General features: G+C 42.3%; 1 protein-coding gene across 5 annotated transcripts in view; it reads left to right on the top strand.

Moving 5' to 3' along the window:
- Positions 1 to 5,551: 5,551 nt before the first annotated feature.
- Positions 5,552 to 20,766, top strand: part of AJM1 (apical junction component 1 homolog) — a 125,306-nt gene continuing 110,091 nt past the window's right edge. For 2 of the 5 annotated variants that reach the window (XM_033960270.1, XM_033960267.1), the window contains exon 1: positions 5,552 to 5,843. The gene's annotated coding sequence lies outside the window, so the exon portion shown is untranslated. Of the gene's footprint in view, positions 5,844 to 19,308; positions 19,373 to 20,766 lie in introns of those variants that run through there. The other 3 variants (XR_004540803.1, XR_004540802.1, XM_033960268.1) reach the window with 3 other exon arrangements.

Genomic DNA, 20,766 nt, shown 5'->3' with positions numbered 1-20,766 from the left:
ACAAAATTGTAAGTTTTATGTTGAATTATACCTGCTGTACACCGCCTTGGGTGAATCTCTTCATAAAGGTGGTTAATAAATCCCAAAAAATAAAATATCGAAGCAGGATGAGCATTGGGTCCTGAATATCCTGTCATGTTTGAAATCAATGCTGAGCCAAAAAGTTTATTGTTGTCAGGCTTTCAGTAATCTCTTTTGCATATGCAGACAGAGTTCACAACAAATGCCCCAGACACTGAACTCACCAATTATCGGAGTCAGAGCCTGAAATGGTCAGATTACATTGAGTACATTTCTTGATGTCACTCGGTACCCTCTTTGACATTGAGGGAAAAATGGCCAGTGCTAAGATAAAAGGCTCGATGGCCCAGGGAGTTAGAGTGAAAAGTATACTCAAAAACGTTGGTGCTCTCTGGGTCAAATAAGGGTCTCAAGTGACCTGAAGGCCAAAATTCAAACAATTGACCAAATTGGGAAATGGGAAAAAAAGAAGCAGATGAAGAATTATGAAGAAAATGTGAAAAGAAAAATCTTGGGAAGGTACAAAAATTACTTAAGTTTGATGCGCTGAGGAGAAACTGAAGATACATCTTCTCAGCTCCATGGAAAACTATGAACTGATGGTTCTGCATGCCGATGTCAGGTATGCATGCAGTATGGGAACTGCCTAAAGATTTAAAATAACAATGCACATGGTTGTTTCTGTACTGGGTTTTGTGGATGATGTCACCCACATTTGAGAATATTATGCCTGCTTGCTCTCGAAGAAGAAGAGATTCACCTAAGGCTGAGTACAGCAGGTACAATTTAACATAAAATTTTCTATTTTGTTAATAGCAAAACAATAGTAAAATTACCAAATATAAATACAATAAACTTGGAAACAGAAAATTGAAATCTAACAAAAGGAAAACCATGAAACAGAAGAAGTGCCACAAGGCGGTAAGAGAAGACAAAAGGGCCTATGAGGAAAAGATAGCTCAAGAGGCCAAAAACTTCAAACCCTTTTTTAGATATGTTAAAGGGAAAAAACCTGCAAAGGAGACAATAGGCCCTCTCGACAACCAAGGAAGAAAAGGATACATCAAAGAAGACAAACAGATTGCAGACAGATTAAATTCCTTCTTTGCTTCTGTCTTTACCAAGGAAGACGCCACTTCAATACCCGAAACAGTGAAAGATTTCAAGGGAGAAATAGAGGAGAGCCTCACCACAGTGAAGGTGGATCTGGACCAGATATACTATCAGATTGACAAACTAAAAAGTGACAAATCCCCTGGCCCAGATGGAATTCACCCGAGAGTATTAAAGGAACTAAAGGTGGAAATAGGAGAACTACTGCAATCCCTCGCTAACATGTCAATTAGAACCGGATGGATATCAGAAGACTGGAAGATAGCAAACGTCATCCCAATCTTCAAAAGAGGATCAAGGGGAGAACCGGGAAACTTTAGACCTGTGAGTCTCACATCGGTCCCTGGGAAAATGGTTGAGGCTTTGATTAAAGACAGCATAGTACAGCATCTAGATAGCCATGACCTGCTGAAAGGTAGTCAGCATGGCTTCAGGAAAGGAAAGTCGTGCTTGACCAACTTACTTCAGTTTTTTGAGGGAGTGAACAAACAAGTCGATAGCGGAGAACCGGTAGACGTAATATACTTGGACTTCCAGAAAGCGTTCGACAAAGTACCTCATGCGAGACTTCTCAAAAAACTACAAAGTCATGGAATAGAAAAGGATATACTAAGATGGATAGGAAAATAGCTGGAAAACAGAAGACAGAGAGTGGGCATAAATGGGAAGTACTCAGACTGGAAGAAAGTAACTAGCGGTGTGCCTCAGGGCTCGGTTCTTGGGCCTATCTTATTCAATATCTTTGTAAATGACCTGGAAGAAGTCAAGTTTGCAGATGACACAAAGCTATGCCAGACAATCAGGTCACAAAAAGACAGCGAGGAACTTCAGAGAGATTTGAAGCAACTTGAGAGATGGGCAGAAAATTGGCAGATGAGTTTTAATGTGGAAAAATGCAAAGTGATGCACCTGGGCAGAAAAAACAAGGAGCATGAGTATAAACTGTTAGGTATAACATTGGGGAAGAGCGAACAAGAAAAACACCTAGGGGTACTGATAGACAGGACCCTAAAGCCGTCAGCTCAATGTGCAGCGGCGGCAAAGAAAGCTAACAGGATGTTAGGCATGATAAAGAAGGGAATCACGAGTAGATCAAGGGAGGTCATAATGCCGCTTTATAGAGCAATGGTCAGACCACACTTGGAATACTGTGTCCAACACTGGTCTCCATATCTGGAAAAGGATATAACACTGCTGGAGAAGGTGCAGAGGCGAGCGACAAAGCTAGTAGAAGGTATGGAGAACTTGAGCTACAAGGATCGCCTCAGAAAACTGGGATTATTCACCCTTGAGAAGAGAAGACTGAGAGGGGATCTGATAGAGACTTTTAAATTGCTAAAAGGAATCGACAAAATGGAGCAAGCTCACTCACCAGCAGGGGGAAAGGATGGAGAGCAAGAAATAGCTTTATTCGCATTGGCGAATGTGACCCAGACTCGGACCAGAGGTCATGGCCTGAAGCTGAGAGGGGACACGGCCAGGACAAATGTCAGAAAGTTCTGCTTCACACAGCGAGTGGTGAATGCCTGGAACTCTCTCCCAAAAGAGATGGTGGAGGAAACTACCATTCTAGGATTTAAGGGAAAATTGGACGCACAACTTCTTGCAGGACACATTGAGGGATACGAGTGACTAATGTATGCACCAGGGTACACCTGGCTGAGCCTCCGCATGTGCGGATCACCGGACTAGATGGACCCCAGGTCTGATCCGGTGCAGGCATTTCTTATGTTCTTAATTATATAACAGAAATATGATCAATGCCAGTATTAACACAAACAATACCATAATAGCATAGAAAAACATTAAACAGCATGGATATAATATGATGTCAGCATGATACCAATGAAAAACCTAATAAACACATATTAGAACAATCCAAATAAAATAGATATGATAGTGGTTTTCTACAATACAGCTTACCATGTAGCAGAGGAGCTAAGTGCAGATATATAGATGGAGACAAGATGAGCAGCACAGAGTTAGTTGGTCTACATTTCTGGTACCTAGAGCTGCGATTCTGGAAGCAGCGCCTAATGGTGATTGACACATGGATGGACCCCTTTTTGTATGCGCCTGCTATGGCAGACGCCATTACAGTATCTAGGCCTGAGTGTTTAGTCAGTCACTATGAGGTACATAATCGAAATGGAAATACGTCTAAAAACCCGCTTAAATCAGCACTGATAATCGAAACGGGTTTTAGACATAGCTATAAGCAGCTTAGGTCTTTTCACTGCCGCTGTACGCCCAGAGTGAAAAGGGGCATTTTTGAAGTAGTGGTTAAGGCAGGAGGTAGGCGAGCTGTGGGCCGACCTAGACTTAGTCATCCTGCAGTGATAATCAAAAGTTTAATGAGACTGCCTAGACTGAACTTATACGTTGTGACTTAGGCGATCTATAAACAGGTATAAGTATCCAGAAGGTATACAAAGTGACCAGATAGCCACAACCACTGCAGGGACAAAGTACAGACCCCCACACCCCCCCCCCCCAGTGATCACTGAACCCATTCCCCCTGCCATAAAAATTGGAATAAAAAACTACATACCTGCCTCCAGAACATCAGTACCTGGCATAGAAAAGTCTAGTAGAGCTGCACAGAAGTGGATTAAGTAGTCTGGGGGGTGGGCTAGTGAACTATAGAGAGGAGGACCCAGGCCCACTCTAACCACCGTATTCATGCTAGAAAATGTGCACCCACTAACCCCCCCAACCCCTACTGTACTGCCATACAGTAGGGGTAGTAGACAGGTGGGTATAGTAGATTTGGGGGGTGTTTATGTGGAACCCTTTTTGTGAAGGTGCCCCACTACTCTGTTGCCATGTCTGGGTGGCCAGTCCATCACTTTGTTGACCCCTCCCATGTCCAAAAGGTCTTGTTCTAGGCATTTTTGACTTGGATGAACTTTTGGACAAGAATGGGGTATAAAGATAGACGACTTGATGGTTTGGATGATCAAATGGCTGGACGTAGAAGTAGACAATTCTCGAAGAAAAAAAAAAAAAAATTGGGGGGACGTATTTTTCAAGAATGGACTTTGGACATTTCTGACTTTGAATGACTAGCGTTCTAGGCCCAAAACAGACTTAGATGCTTGGGTTGTTTTTTTTTTAAATGCTGCTCCACATTAGCTCTTTACACACCTTTAAGACCTCTAAGGTCTTCTCAAGGAGCCTCACTATCTAGGCCCTCAAAAAGAAATTGTACCATGTGATACCCACCAGCAAGCCTTCTCAAGAGTAGCCCTCACACTCTGAAACTTAATCCCAGAGGGGCTTTGTCTAACTTGAGACTACCTCTACTTCAGGAAGCAGGTGAAAGCCTGGCTTTTCTCCCAAGCATGTAATACATGTGGAGAAGCTGCCTAGCAGTGAAACGTACTGCTACTTTCATTATTTAATGGCTGACGTTAAAAATAATATGCAAAAAAAGTCATATTAAAGTATAATTCAGGAAAATCATTTTGATACTGTCTGTTATCAATCAAATAAGACATTTTTCTAAAAAGCACAGAAATTTAGATTTAAATAACACGAAAAAGAAAGAAAAAATAAACTGGGGGTTTTTTGACTAGTGATGATGTGTTTTTGCTTTTTAGCACTTTAAGATATTTGGGCGTTTGAGGTCTTTCCCCAGTTAGGTTCAGGATAGAATAAAATTCGGAAGCACTTATAACAGACTATCATATCCATAGTTACTTCACTTTTTGGTATTTTTCTGGATATTAGATATTTTCCATTCACAACTTTCATATAAGTACCACATAGAAATATGTTAACATTTAAAGATAATGTTAAATAGCTGAGAAAAAAAAGCAGTCTGTAAGAAGGAATTGAAACACATAATGAGGAGTCTAGTGATAATAAAAGGCTGCACCTTCGATTAAAAAAAACTGCCAAGAGGTTTAGGAATAAGACCAAAGCAAGTCCCAACGACTTGTTAGCGCCTTAAACTCCAGCCAGAAAATATAATCGGAGGCGCAAAAGGATAAAAAAAAAAAGCGTGTGTTAGCTGGCAAAGGGTATAACGAAAGCGTTTGTTCATCCTTGCGACCGGTAAAAAAGACTGCGGGACTGAGACACTTGTTGACTTCCCTGCTATTTATAGACTTTAGTTGTAGCGGCCTTTCGTCTCTCGCCCGCCAAGGTAAACAGCGTTCACCTAGTCTCCCGAGGCCCTCTCATCACCTTCATCACCGCCACAGGCTTTCTGAGCTTGCATCGCCCGCCGCTGCCCCTTTAAGAGCCCATCACTAGCTCTGGCGGGCCAGCGGGGGCAATGCTGAGCCTGAAGTGCAGTTGGGGAGTCTGCAGAGGAGCCGAACAGGTATGTGCGGCAGAGCCGAGGGATGCTGAGAGCAGGGGGGGGGGGGGGTGACAAGATGCTTTTGGCGCTGAAAGAGCACACACAGGCCTTTCCCTACTCTTGCAGAGAACGAGGAAGGCCGCTCTGCTCCCTTTCCCCGAGGAGCAGGAAGGCGCTAAACTGAGGACTGGGCTGCCGGGCGGCGCTAATAGCCGCCAATGCTCGTACAGACGGAACACCGCAACCCTTCCGCTCCCTTTCCCGCGACCCCATAGGGCTGCCCCTGCGGGGAGTATGGAAGGAGCAAGATGGCGCTAAACTGAGGACTGGGCTGCCGGGCGGCGCTAATAGCCACCAATGCAAAAACGAACGGCACCGGAACAGCCACGGCCAGGTGAAGGTGAGCAATGGAAACGAATCAGCTTTATTTTTTTTTTTTCCCTGCACCTGCTTGGGGGGGGGGGGGGATGAGGAATGGATGGAAGTGATTCAGGCTGCAGATGAGGTGTCAGTGCCATGGAGGTACAGCTCATCCCTGGCCCCCGAGTCTCTTTCGTATCTCAACTAGCAGTATGGAGGGGGGCATGAGGGACGCATTTGAATCGGAACTACGAACTAAAAAGAGAGGCTGCTAGAGGAACGCAAAATAGCTCTGACATGGGAAAAATCATAAGATCTGTCGAGCCAGCTACATGGCATTCGTTTCTCCAGAAGAGTTCAGGCAGTAGTTAGAAACCTGCAGCTGCGTGCTGTATTGGGACTTAACGGCAGGATAGGGAGACTGGACTTGTAAGTAAGTCTGAGGCTCTGGCCCTGGGCGGCATGGTTGAGCTTCAGGAGAGCGGAGGGGGAAAGCCAGCCTGCTGCAGAGAGGTGCAGGGAAACCCTTGCCAACAGGACATGCCTGCCTGCTGAAATGATGGTAGTATTGCTTCGATTAGCAGGTAGAGTCTTTCTCCCTAAATGTTATTTGCTTGCAAGAAACAAACACGAGAGACTCCAGAGGAGGAAGGTTTGGCCATGCAGAACAAATTAGATTTAGCAGAAAAATGTTTAAAATATTTTCGATGACTCATTTTTAAATATGGCCAACAGTAAAGTTCTGTTAAATATGGTTTCAGATTCTGGCTTAATAACTCATTTTGCATGAGACCTTAGGCAAGACATTACAGTTTCTTGTGTCTCCTTTCACCATTTCTGTGATTGAATAATAATAATCTGATTTCAGCTGCCTTAAGGCTCTGTGTTGGTGTCAGTCACTACCAGAATCTGAAATTATTGGGCCCTAGTATTTCCTCTCTGTCTTAGCTGAAGCATTGCCAAGTAGACTTCTCTCTTTTCTTGTTTCCCCCATATCATCTTTTATCAATAAACAATTTTTACTCTTAATTTTTAGATATTAGATTTGAAATTTGTAAAGAGCTGTCTGTATTGGCCTTGAATTCCTAAGAGCAAATGGGCACAGAGTAATGATCCTAGTAAAGAGCTGTGGAGAATCCAGGGTTAAATTCCGTCTAGTGGGGACTGTCTGTTCTCTGTTTTGATGTACAGTGCTGTGTATGTCTAGTAGTGCTCTAGAAATGATAAGCAGGAGGAGGAAAATTTCAGCTTGGGTTGCATTGTTGATTAGATCTTGGAGGAGGCACTTTATCTTCAATTGCCTCATGTACTGACTTGAGTGTAAGCTCTCTAGGAAAGGGGCTCAATGTACTTCTGTGTAATTTTTTGTAAAATTTCCTGGGTATATAGGGAAAGGTCAGGGTTACAAGAGGAGGAAAAAAGAGAACATGAAAAGAGGTGAAGAAACAGCAAATTTTAGGGAAGAGTGGGAGAGAGAATATAGAAAGTGGTGAACAGTAAGTGGTGGATAGGGGAAAGCTTAGATACAGGGAAGAAGGAAGGAAAAGCACTCGAAGTAGAAAGGAAGGAGGAAGGCATGGAGAAAGAAGCTGATGAAAAGGAAAGGAGGAATAGGAGGATGAAGAGGCTACAGGCAAAAGGGGAAATGAAAGGAGCTTTAGAACAATGGTAATAATTCAATATACTCTGCTGAAGGACAGAGAATGAAAAAAGAACTGAAAAAGAGGACAGAGATGTGGGGCAGAGAACACAAAAATAATAATAATAATAATTTATTTTTATATACTGCCATACCTAAGAGTTCTAGGCGGTTTACAACAATCAATCACAGTACAAATAATGCAATAGATATAATACAAATGCAAAATAGAGCAAAGCTGAGCCCCAAAATAAAACCAGAGGTATTAAAGCTGGAAAATTTTCATTAGCTGGATGAGAATATTAATGAACTGACCAACACACATCATAAAATATCTTAGGCCTGTGTTCTAAACACTGTGTTACCCATTTGCATGTATCTCCTGCAATAAAATAATTTACACATCATAAAAAGCTAGATTTGCTTGGTTGACTTCACTTTGTCTATTATAGTATTCTTTTTATTTGCAGGAGATATGTCAGTCCTGGTAGACTGTGCTGTAATATTACTGTAATATGGTAGATGTCCTCAGATAAGGACCTTTCTGTCTATCTAGTTTTGGCTTTTCTTCCTCACATAATTTTACTTTTATAAGCTTAACCTTTTATCTCAATTTTAAAATTTTATTGTAAACCGGCTAGATACCTGTTGATGGTCGGTATATTAAAAATTAATAAAACTGTCTTCACTTGGAATTTTGTGGCAGATGAACTATTACTTTCGAGCATTGTGGCTTTTGTCTTCTATATTGTGTCCTTTAATTTCGTTGTTGAGTATACGGGCTTTTAAAACTTTGTTGGAGGGTGTGCATACATAAATTATTGAATACTGTAGTTTACATGTGTTCTAGCTCACAAAGAGCCTATAGGGCTTATGTAAGTGCTTGTGTCTTAAATGTAAGTGTATTTTGGCTGCTGGCACTAGTATTCTGTAAACAAACGTAGGCATCTACTTTTCTATATAGAATAGGCTTGAAATAGGCACCATAAACAATGCCTTCAGTAGATGTTCTATTGTAAACGTATCCTCATTATTTGTGAGTAGTGCACGCTAAAACCAAACCTGAAAATACTCTGGGAAACCCAAAAAAGCCTCTGGAGATTAAGGAGACAATTCTATAAGTGGGAGCCTCCTTTTAAATGCCCCAATGTCACTTGGTGAGAGCCCATTGTAGAACTGAATCTGGGTACTAAGATTCTGTTATAGAATATTAGTGTAATCTAGTATCAGCGTGCCTTACATTTAGGTAGACTTACACCATTTTTAACTGCAGGTGCCTAAATGTGGCAAGGGATAGTGCAAGTGGCAGCCCTGCCCATCCTTCACACATGTGAATACCCCCTTGCATTTATGCACTATAGGGCTCATAATCGAAACTTAAATACGTCTAAAAACCCACTCAAGTCGGCACTTGGTCATCCTAAAAGACAGGTCATCCAAGTGTCGATAATCAAAATGGCTTTTTAGATGTATCCAGGGACATTTTAGGCCTCTGAATCCCGCTATACGCCCAGAACTGAAAGGGACGTTTTTGGAGGAAAGGTTAGGACTAGTGTTGCCCAATTCAGGAAAAAAAATTTCAATTCAATTCAATTTGATTCAGCCTATTGAATCGATTTTCCTGCCTAATTGGGTGGTTTTTTTGGGGGGTTTTTTCCAAACATCCTGGTGGGTTTATTTTATAGCCTCTTCAACCCCTTTGCCCTCTCCTACCTACACTGGCGCTACTATTACTAGTGGTATGGCCCATTGCACCGGAGTGAGAGTAATTCCCAACCCCTACATCAGTGGTCTCAAACTCAAACCCTTTGCAGGGCCACATTTTGGATTTGTAGGTACTTAGAGGGCCTCAGAAAAAATAGTTAATGTCTTATTAAAGAAATGACAATTTTGCATGAGGTAAAACTCTTTATAGTTTATAAATCTTTCCTTTTAGCTAAGTCTTAAAAATAATATTGTAATTTATAGCTAAAGAGACATATGATCAAGAAACTGTTTTATTTTACTGTATATACTCGAATATAACTGGGATTTTGGGGCCAAAAAATTGGCTCAAAAATGGGGGTCCCGGTTTATATTCAAGCCAACAATACACCTCCTCCCAGAATTATTGCAGGCTGCCGCCGCCACTGCCAGGCTCTGCCCACCTCCTTGCCCTAGCCTCATACCTCATCTTGCCGATCCCCGGTGGAGGTGCAGGGGGCAGAAGCGAACTTTCCAAGTTCCTGCACTGCTGCTAACTGGCTGCTGCGAGTTCCTTTGGCCGCTGAGCAGCATGAACAGGAGCGCGATTTGGCGCTGATGCTTGGTACTGAGAGGCATCCTTACTGGCTCCCTGCTTCATATAATTTGCATGCTATTATGCCGAGAATTGCCCGTAAAAGTCAAATTACGACCACTGCATCGCTCGCCGGATTTTACCGCTGAGTTTTGAGAATCCAGCTCTAAGAATGGTCTAATGCCTCAGTATCACTCCATGGTGCGACCTCACCTTGAGTATTGCTTTCAATTCCTGTCGCCATATCTCAACAAAGATATAGCAGAATTAGAAAAGGTTCAAATAAGAGCAACCAAGATATTAAAAGATATGGAACTACTCTCGTGTGAAGAAAGGCTAAAGAGCTTAGAGCTCTTCAGATTTGAAAAGAGACGGCTTAAGGGAGATATGATTGAAGTCTACAAAACCCTGAATGGTGTTGAAGTACAAGTGGATCTATTTTTTTTTTTTTTTTACTCTATCAAAAATTACAAAGACTAGGGAATACTTGATGAAGTTATAGGAAAATACTTTTAAGGAGTGTTGCTACTACTTGGGTTTTTGCCAGGTACTTGTGATCTGGATTGTGGAAATGGGATTACTGGTGTATTGATGTCTGACCTAGTATGACTATTCTTATGTTCTTATGTCCACATATACAATGCCAGGCCATGTACAGACACTGGCATTGAATATCCAGATATGTGCAACTGGTTGGCACTTATCCAGATAAGGGTCAATATTCAGCTGTCAACCCGATAAATTAAACCAGACAAAGATAAGACTGTTTTTTCTATGGTCCAATGTGTCTGGTTAACTTATCGGTTAAGGGCTGAAAATTGACATTTACTTGGATGGGTGCCAACTCCATCCCCAGAAGGCCCATAAGACAGCTGGTTTCCAATATAATGGTTAGAAGGGATATTCAGCAGTACTATCTAGGTTAAGTGACACTGAATATCCTTAAATAGGCAGCTGAGCACCATTTAACCAGATAGGAGCCTCTCCTACCCAGTTAAATGGTTTAAAGTATGTATATGAGGCAATGGAGGATTAAGGGCCCCTTTTACAAAGCAGCAGTAGCAATTCTCCTGCAGCAAATGCACCAAAGCCCATTCAGTTCCTATGGGCTTTAGTGCATTTTCCGTGGTAGCATCTCTACGACGGCTTTGTAAAAAGGATGCTATGTGACTTGGCCAAGATCTTAAGGAGCAGCAGTGGAATTTGAACTTGGCTCCCTTAGTGTCAACCAGGGGAGAGTGTGGCGCAATGGTTAAAGCTACAGCCTCAGCACCCTGAGGTTGTAGGTTCAAAACCACGCTGCTCCTTGTGACCCTGGGCAAGTCACTTAATCCCCCCCATTGCCCCAGATAGATTGTGAGCCCACCTGGACAGAGAGGGAAAACTGCTCGAGTACCTGAATAAATGCATGTAAACCGTTCTAAGCTCCCCTGGGAGAACGATATAGAAAATTGAATAAATAAGTTGTCAGCCTGATATTCTAACCATTAGGCAAATCATGGAGAATGACCTAAGACATTGGGAGACTGCCTGATTTCAATCTAGTTGCCACAGAACACTGGCTCTTGAACCTATATTATTACTAGACTAGTGTTTAAGCCCGTTACATTAACGGGTGCTAGAGTAGATATCTGGGTTTTTTTCTTTGGCTCTCTCTCTCTTCTTGGAGGCTGTCTGTCATTCTTTCTATCTGTGTCTCTCCCTGGCCCCCTGCCTGCCTGTATTTCTCTATTGCGCCATGCCTGCCTGTCTCTCCGTGGCCCCCTTCCTATGTCCATAGTGTCCCATCCTATGTCCTTAGTGCCCTCAGTGCCTTCTTCCTATGTCCTTAGTGCCCTCAGTGCCTCCCATGTCCTTAGTGCCCTCAGTTCCTCTTTCCTATGTCCTTAGTGCCTCCTTCCCATGTCCTTAGTGCCTCCTTCCCATGTCCTTAGTGCCTCCTTCCCATGTCCTTAGTGCCCCCAATGCCTCTGCCATGTGTCCTTAGTGCCCTAAGTGCCTCCTTCCTATGTTCCCCTCACTGTCTTCCAGACTTTATCTCACCCCCACCCTCCGAAGCCTGCCTGCCTCCCTCCCTCCCATCCCCCTTTGCAGTATAACCCTTGAGAAGTATGTTTCCATCTCCCCCCTCCCCCTGCCACTACCACCGCTGTGCAGCCGACCCCACTGAACCTCCCATTGCGAGTCAACCGACAGGCCTCCCAGCTCCGGCAGTGTAGGAGTGCACATGCGCGCTTAGCATTTTATTATAGTAGAAGATATTTAGATGGATTTCACTTTTTCATTGTAACTTAAGGTGAGTTATATTCAGCTTTGGTAGGTATTTCCCTTTCTCTATAGAGAGTTTACAGTCTAAAGGGCTCTTTACTGCATTAAGCTGATAACATGTAACTTAGCACACAGAAACGGCTAATGTGGTAACAGAGTATGCAGAAAATGTTAATTAGAATGTGGTGTTATGCTTTAATAGCATTTTCTGTTAAGGAACTTAACTAGATGCGCATGAGTGAAGAAGGGGCATTGCCAGCACACTTTACATATCGCATGCTAACAAATGTGGCATTAACACAGAAGCAGTGGCATACCGGGGGAGGGGGGGTGATGTGCCTGGGATGCAGCCCATAAGGGGGTGCTCTGAGGGTCAGCATCCTGATCTTCTTCCGGCAGTAGCAGTGTTTACAATTCACTGTTCTGATGTCATTGGGCCTAACAGTATTATGAGTCGGGTGACAAGCGCGTTCTCGGGAGACCCTTGATACAGCGCCGGAAGGCGCGAAACATGTCGGGTTAGACTCCCAGACGTTGGCTGATAAGCTAAGTATTCACACTATTTCTATAAAAACACATGAAATATTATATAAACAACAAACATGAGCAGGCAGTGATGAAGTGCCACTTAAATCTCCACGCAGTCATAAGATAGTACAGCGGCGGAGTGGTGGGGCTGAGGCACACTCATGAATGATATGTAAAATTGTCTATACTAGTCCACACCTTAATTGCTTCTACTACTCACTGCAGTATGTAAGATGCTGCCTTTTCCTAGGTACACTCTTAAACTAAACTAAACCTTAAGTTTGTATACCGCATCATCTCCATAAAGATAGAGCTCGGCACGGTTTACAGGTAATTCAATAAATGAGGGAAGGACATAATAAGAAATTAGAGGTTATGAAGAGGATAGATAGCTTTACATTTTAAATAGATAGCTTTACGTTTTGGAGAAAAGCCAGGCTTTCAGATGCTTTCGGAATAATTGGAATGAGCCTAGGTTCCGCAGCGGGGCAGGGAGGTTATTCCAAAGCTCAGTGAATTTGAAGAAAAGGGATTTCCCTAATTTCCCTGTATACATGACGCCTTTTAACGAGGGGAAAGATAGTTTGAGTATGTGGGCGAATCTGGTAGTGTCAGGTCTCGCAGAATTCCAGGATAGTGGGAAAATGCCATGTACCTGCCTAATTTTCAAGAGCCTACATTTAAAGTGACAGCAGCATGCAACATGTGGATTATTACTAAAAAATCATGTTTTTCATATAGAGCAGGGGTAGGAACTCCGATCCTTGAGAGCTGTATTCCAGTCGGGTTTTCAGGATTTCCCCAATGAATATGCATAAGATCTATTTGCATGCACTGCTTTCAATGCATATTCATTGGAGAAATCTTGAAAACCCAACTGGAATACGGCTCTCGAGGACCGGAGTTCCCTACCCCTGATATAGAGGAAGGGGGTGTTAGAAAATGATTGGCCCTGGGTGTTACATATGATAGGTATACCACTGCACAGAAGTACTAAATGTCTCTGCATTAATTTCAATTGGAGTAATGCACGGTAATGGGCATTTTATTGCAGCACCTGCAACTGACATACTAAGAATGCTCCACACACACTTGTAACTGTGTTAGGTTTGCACTTATCATGCAGTAAAGTCTTGCATTACTGTACAGTGCATTAAGTGCAAATTCTAGGCTCAATGCCTGTACCTGAAGTAATTGAGGATTAAGTGACCTTCCCGAGATCACAATGAGCAGCAATAGGATTTGAATCGTCAATCCCCTGGTACTTAATATGCTGTGCTAATCATTAGGCCGTTTCTTTATACTACTGTATTAGTACAGGGAGGGATAAGAGAGCAAATGATGGCAATTTCATATAGCCCACCTAGTTGCAAACTACAAGGGCACTTTTTAAACATACTTCATGCAGATTTTCAAAGAGAAATCCCAGCATTACTCTTCATCTGCTATTTGTGCTGTAGTGTTGGGGGAAGAAGCAAAACAGCACACATATATGTATATTCGAAAGTCAAATGCACATGTGCTATTTTTTCCCTGCCCTCTGACCTAGGTACAGATTACAAATTTATAGGCCCCTAGGCCAACTTGCACATAGGGCCCCCTCTCCATTCCTGGTCACTGTACCTGGCCATGGTACACCCTCACCTGGAGTACTGCATCCAGCACTGGTCGCCGTACCTGAAGAAGGACACGGTACTACTCGAAAGGGTCCAGAGAAGAGCGACTAAGATGGTTAAGGGGCTTGAGGAGCTGCCGTACAGCGAAAGATTAGAGAAACTGGGCCTCTTCTCTCTTGAACAGAGGAGATTGAGAGGGGACATGATTGAAACATTCAAGGTACTGAAGGGGATAAGGACAGGTTGTTTACCCTCTCCAAAGTAGGGAGAACAAGAGGGCACTCTCTAAAGTTGAAAGGGGATAGATTCCGTACAAACGTAAGGAAGTTCTTCTTCACCCAGAGAGTGGTAGAAAGCTGGAACGCCCTTCCAGAGGCTGTTATAGGAGAAAACACCCTCCAAGGATTCAAGACAAAGTTAGACAAGTTTCTGTTGAACAAGAACGTGCGCTGGTAAGGCTAGTCTCAGTTAGGGTGCTGGTCTTAGACCAGAGGGCCGCTGCGTGAGCGGACTGCTGGGCATGATGGGCCACTGGTCTGACTCAGCAGTGGCAATTCTTATGTTCTTATGTCACAACTTCCAAGTTTTGCTATTAATCACACAAGGAATATAAAGTACAACTGTGCAAGTGATTTAAATTTATACACGGAAGCTACTGTTATAGGTCGTTGATACAAGCATTAATAAATGGCAAATGTCAGGATTTCAGCAGACTTTATAAGGGAAAATTAGGTTTAATTTATGCTGTTTGGTTGTTAGAGCTGTGTTTTCTCTGCTATAAAAATGATCACAAACATGAAGAAATTTGAACATGTTACTCCTCTGTTAAAAAACGCTCATTGGCTGCCTATACCACACAGAATTACTTATAAAATCGCCATTCTCTCCTTCAAAGCCCAAAATACAAAAGAACTTACCTTCATCCACAAACATCTCATCCCACACGATCTGCCTACAACACTAAGATTTACAATATTTAAAAGAAAAGTATACATTGAAGGTAAAGTTTAAATAGTTCAGAGTGATCTGAGAACAGGATCAACTTTTGTAAGCATCTTTGAAGAGGAAGCATTTTAAACTTCTTTTGAATTTATCAAGATTGCTTTCTGCCCTTCTATGGGTTGGTAAGGAGTTCCAGATTGTGGGAGCAGTAACGGCGAATGACGTGGCCCGACGAGTACCGATGATCTTTAAGGAGGGCACGTGAAGAAGATGTTGAGTAGTTCTTCTTCCCACTTTCCTCCTGTTTTATTGTACGTCATGTTTGTACAGTTTGTCTTACTGAATGTTTTGTTTCTATTGTTTTGACTCTTGATTGTTTCCTTTTATTTTAATGTAAAATGCTTAGAAGTTATGATTGGAGTTTTATCAAAATTTTAATAAACTTGGATTTATAACACTTATAATATGCCTTTCCTCCTAGTTACAAGGCAATGTACAGCCAAATGGTAGCCCCAGTTACCTTAGTGAATTGCTATTTGGTCCGGATTCACAACCAATCTCTTTACATTAGGAACCAGCAGACACATAGATCATGTCTACCGGCACCTAATGTAAGCGGTTTAATTGGGTTTAAGTGATGTGATAATTGGTTGCACCATTAAAACCCAATTAAATCCTCATTAAAAAACAAATAGCCACTGTTATGCAGCCTCCAGGACTTGTACCTAGGTCCCTGGTGGCTAGTGGTGCATTCCCCTAGAAGTGGGAATGTTTGGGGGGGGGGAGTGCTGGACTTTGGCGTCATTATGCGCCACTGGCCATGATTCCGATAGGTCCCTAGGTGCCGGAAATGTAGGTCAGCTAAACCCTGGGTTATATTTCTGGCGCCTAAGATCCCTGCTCACTGCGATTCTGGAAGTGACGCCTGACTGTGATTGACATGCAGCAGGTTCCAGAATCAGACCCTGTGGGAATTGCATTCTGCTGGAAAGAGATTGTTATTAGTCCAGTCAAAGCCAGAAGCTAAGCTTAACATGAGTAAGAATGCTAGTTTTTTTATAGCAACTCCTACAATGTAGAATGTCCTACCTGATGTGCCATGAAGTGTGAAACCTTATGTAAGGTTTAAAAATAACTAAAATCCAACTTGTTTATGCAGGCTTTTGGATAAGTTGGTACTGTTGAGTGAGTTAGGGTTTCAAGCTGATGGGTAATCAATTTATATTGTTGTAATTATGTTTTTATATTCACTTACCTTTTTACAAAACCGCGCTAGCGTTTTTAGCGCCGGCCGCGGCAATAACAGCTCATAGGAATTCCTATGAGCATTGGAAATGATTTTCTTGGGGATGGAAAACGAGGTGGGCAAAATTGGCAGTTTTCCAAAAGAAATGCATGAAGTTGTTTTTGACCAGGCCATCTAGATTAGAAAATCATGCTTTCATACTTGTTTTATTGTTAAAAAAGGCATTTTCAACATGTCTTGCTACTGGCTTTTTGTTATATTCCATGGAGTTGAATTGTGCATTTTAGAGGATATTAAAAAGAATAAAACATTTTATTATTGTGAGTGAAAACACGGAAATAGCATATTTAAATGTGCATACTAAAATTATAAGTGGGGTAAAGCAGGGAGCGCACATAAAACCACAAATTCAGCACACACAGTTGTTATATGATAAGCCTTCATTCCTATTGATTCAGGATAAAACTCACCCTACAGGTTGTGACTGAATAGACAAGATTGTTTTGGCTACATGCCCCTAGATTAGTATCTCTCAAACTTTCACAAGCCGGGGCACACTAAAGGTAGTGGCCATGACTCCAGGCACCTGGAAGTGTGTGGATGTCATCGTGATGACATCACGCTTATGCACGACATCATCACATCGACATCCACGCATGCGCAGAGGCCCTCCAGACAGGTCCTGAAATGCCAGCAGGGCATGGCAGCAGGGAAGTCTAACAAATATCAACTGAGTATCCCAACCACAGACCTTCCAAGCTCCACTCTAGACCCACCCAAGCTCTTCCCCAGATCCCGCCCCTTTACTAATTGTAATGCAATTTTTCCCATTCATTTTTCATATACATACAATATACACAGCAGATATAAATTCTCAAAACTGGCACATCTCGATCACTATATTGAAAATAAAATCATTTTCCCTACTTTTGTTGTCTGGTGACTTTATTTTTCTGTGCTTTTAAGATGTTTCCAGGGCCTTCTTATCCATTGACTGGTTTTCTCTCCTTCTTCACTATCTGCCCTGCATCCATCTTGAAATAATAAATAGGAGACTGACTATGTAGATACTATGTACCAGTGGGAAGAGAGCAAATGACTCCTAAAAACGCTCAGAGAAGTGAAACTCTGAAGGGGAGGTGGATACCTTCCCTTGGGGCAAGAGTTTACCGTCCAGTCATTGCATTTTACTTTACAGAACTTCACTTTCTAGCCACTGGTAAAATTGTGAACAGTTTAAATAATTTATAAATTGACAAAAAATTGTTCAAAAAATTATACAAAAAGACTCTTGCTCATTGGAAACTATACACTTATCTGTGCAAGCTTTTTAAAGTTTTGTGGTTGTACAGGCTCTTAGGGGTCTCAACGCGGCCCCGTTTCGAATATTCTGCTTCAGGAGACCCGATGCTACACACTGTGACACCTCTGTTGTAACCACATTATTCCAAGAGATGATCGTTTTTTAACTTCAAAACCTCCAAACGTTTGGAGGTTTTGAAGTTAAAAAACGATCATCTCTTGGAATAATGTGGTTACAACAGAGGTGTCACAGTGTGTAGCATCGGGTCTCCTGAAGCAGAATATTCGAAACGGGGCCGCGTTGAGACCCCTAAGAGCCTGTACAACCACAAAACTTTAAAAAGCTTGCACAGATAAGTGTATAGTTTCCAATGAGCAAGAGTCTTTTTGTATAATTTTTTGAACAATTTTTTGTCAATTTATAAATTATTTAAACTGTTCACAATTTTACCAGTGGCTAGAAAGTGAAGTTCTGTAAAGTAAAATGCAATGACTGGACGGTAAACTCTTGCCCCAAGGGAAGGTATCCACCTCCCCTTCAGAGTTTCACTTCTCTGAGCGTTTTTAGGAGTCATTTGCTCTCTTCCCACTGGTACATAGTATCTACATAGTCAGTCTCCTATTTATTATTTCATTCAATTTACTGACTAGTATTCACATATGAGTCCCTGTATGTTTTTCTAACTGCATCCATCTTGGGCATTAACTTAACATTCAATTTTTCAGTTTTTTTGCTTTCTTCTCAAAACCTACCTTTCTGTGTCTTCCCTTCCTCTCTCTCTTCTTCCCTCCCCGTTTCCATGGCCTGACATCTCTCTCCTCTCATTCCCATAATCTGGCATCTCTTTCTACTACTACTATTATTTCTATAGCGCTACCAGACTGTCCTCCTTCCCTTTCATTCCCTGGTCTGGTATCCAGGGCTGGATTAAAGGGTAGGCCCAGGAGGCATATGCCTAGGGCCTGAAATTGTCAGGGGGGCCTCAGGGCCGGTGTTAGGGGGGATTAAACAGGGCAGCTGCCTTGGGCCCCACAGATCTACGGGGCCCCGCGGTTCAAACTTAAACAGCTCCCTTAAACATCTCCTTTAAACGCTAAATGTTCCTTTTCAGAGGGGCCCCGACATGGCAGCCGTTCTCACAAACTGCCGGCAGCTGCCCCGAAGGTTTCTCCTCTGCGGCAATCTGCCCTGTTGGAAACGGGAAGTTGCAACAGAGGGAAAACTTTGGGGCAGCGGCCAGCAGCTTGTAAGAACGGCTGCCATGTCGGGGCCCCTCTGAAAAGGAACATTTTGGCTACCGGGGGGTGGGGGTAGCGGTTTGCCCTGGGTCCTGCCTTCATGTAAGTAAAAACTAGAAATACTAGAAGCATACCGATCCCTTAGTTAAGACTGCCTTGCTTTCCAACTCGCCACCGTTAATGTTTAAAATTTACATAAACTTCTGCATCAGAGACCCCAAAGTAGGGGAAGGAGAGGCTAGCACAGGGAATTGCTATTGATTAAAGAGAAGCAGGAACACAGCTTTCTCTTCTCCACATTGCAGTGCTGGCAAACATCCTGATTTTCTTTCATTGGTTGTGCTGCAGCACAATGGGCCAATCACAAGTGACTTCAGTAACTCTGAGGCAATAGGTGATTGGTTTATTGTGGCCCCCAGCTGACCCAATGAAAATTCAGCAAGTGGTGAGTGAACCAATGACAGCAAGACTGGAACAGCATGCTGTGGAACACAGCAGAGGGCAGGAGGAGGTGAGAGGAAGCAGCTAAGAAAATTGATTTGGGGGGAATCGCAGGGAAAAGAATGGCAAAACAAAAAGGGTGATAAAACGGGGAGAAGTGGTTGCATGGGGGATCAGGGAGAATGTCTCCAGGGTGGGGATCACAAACAGGTTGGTGGTTGTAATCTAAGAATGTGATGTTAGTGCTTGTCTGCTTCTGCAATGGCTGTTTTGTTTTGGAAATTGAACTTTCCATGGAAACAAAGTGCATGATTCCAACTACATGTCATGTTTGCAGGGATGCACTGGTATGCTGATAGTTGTGGTGAAATGGTGGGGCATTACTCTGAATTTTTGTGTATTTGGTTTATGTTCTTAACAGTATTCATACAATTTTCCATAAGAATAGTAAAATGATGCAGTCTAAAAATGAAGGAGACCATTTCTGTTTTGGGCTGCAGACACTTGCCTTTCTTAAATAAAATAAGGTTGTGTTGTTCCTTCAAGGAACAACATTCTCTCTTACTGGAGGACCAGGATGTGAACATCAGGAAATGGATCTGTTAGATAGTTTTTCTAAGTGACCCAGATTAACATTGTTTTTATAGAGTGATTATAAAAGTGAGTATAGTATAGTCAGTGAATGAATTCTTTCTGACTAGTATCCAAGAAACATTTCAGAATTATATGTTGGTGCTATAGTCCCTTGAGGAGTTACAGATTTGGTTGTTTATACATACATATGAGTTACAGTTGGTCGACATAGAGTGAGGCAGTTGAGAGACGTTGTAAACTTGGTTATTAATATAGACTTATATTTCAGATAGTATTACTGCTTTACAATATATTTGAACGCTTTTATATACGTATGGAAAGGGTTCAGAGTTAAAGTCCTGGGTAAGTAAGTGGGAAGGGAAGGACGGGGGATTTGTTCAGAGATGTTTGGGGGTTGCATAGAAGAAAAACTGCACTGGTATGCTAATCTTTGTTTGTTTTGAATTAAAAAAGAAAGAAAGAAATACAAGTGGAAATAAAGAAGCAAATAAGAAAACAGATAAATGGGGCAGGGCCAGAGGGGCCCAATGTACTTGCATGCGTAGGGGCCTTCAAAGAATTAATCCTGCCCTGGTGGCTGACGCTGCTCTTCCTTTTCAGTGTTCCGTAGCACACTTGGAATCTTGGGAGGCACACTGTTTGCGATTCACTGCCCTAGATCAAGAGATATCACTCTTTCACGATGCTTAATATGTTTCCTGTTTCAACTGTTGTGGACATCCTTTGAGCAACTTTACGGACCTCAAAAAGGAATAATAATCAGAATGTGTATTTTAATGATGTGGATAATGAATTCTGTGCCATGGAGCAGAATCTACATAAATTCCTTAATATACATTCATTATCAGCCTATTGCCCTCTATTTTGGCC

This window comes from Geotrypetes seraphini, chromosome 10 (assembly GCF_902459505.1).
Source record: "Geotrypetes seraphini chromosome 10, aGeoSer1.1, whole genome shotgun sequence".
Lineage (NCBI taxonomy): Eukaryota > Metazoa > Chordata > Amphibia > Gymnophiona > Dermophiidae > Geotrypetes > Geotrypetes seraphini.
The sequence above is the reverse complement of the archived record's forward strand: the minus strand, read 5'-3'. Positions and strand labels throughout refer to the sequence as shown.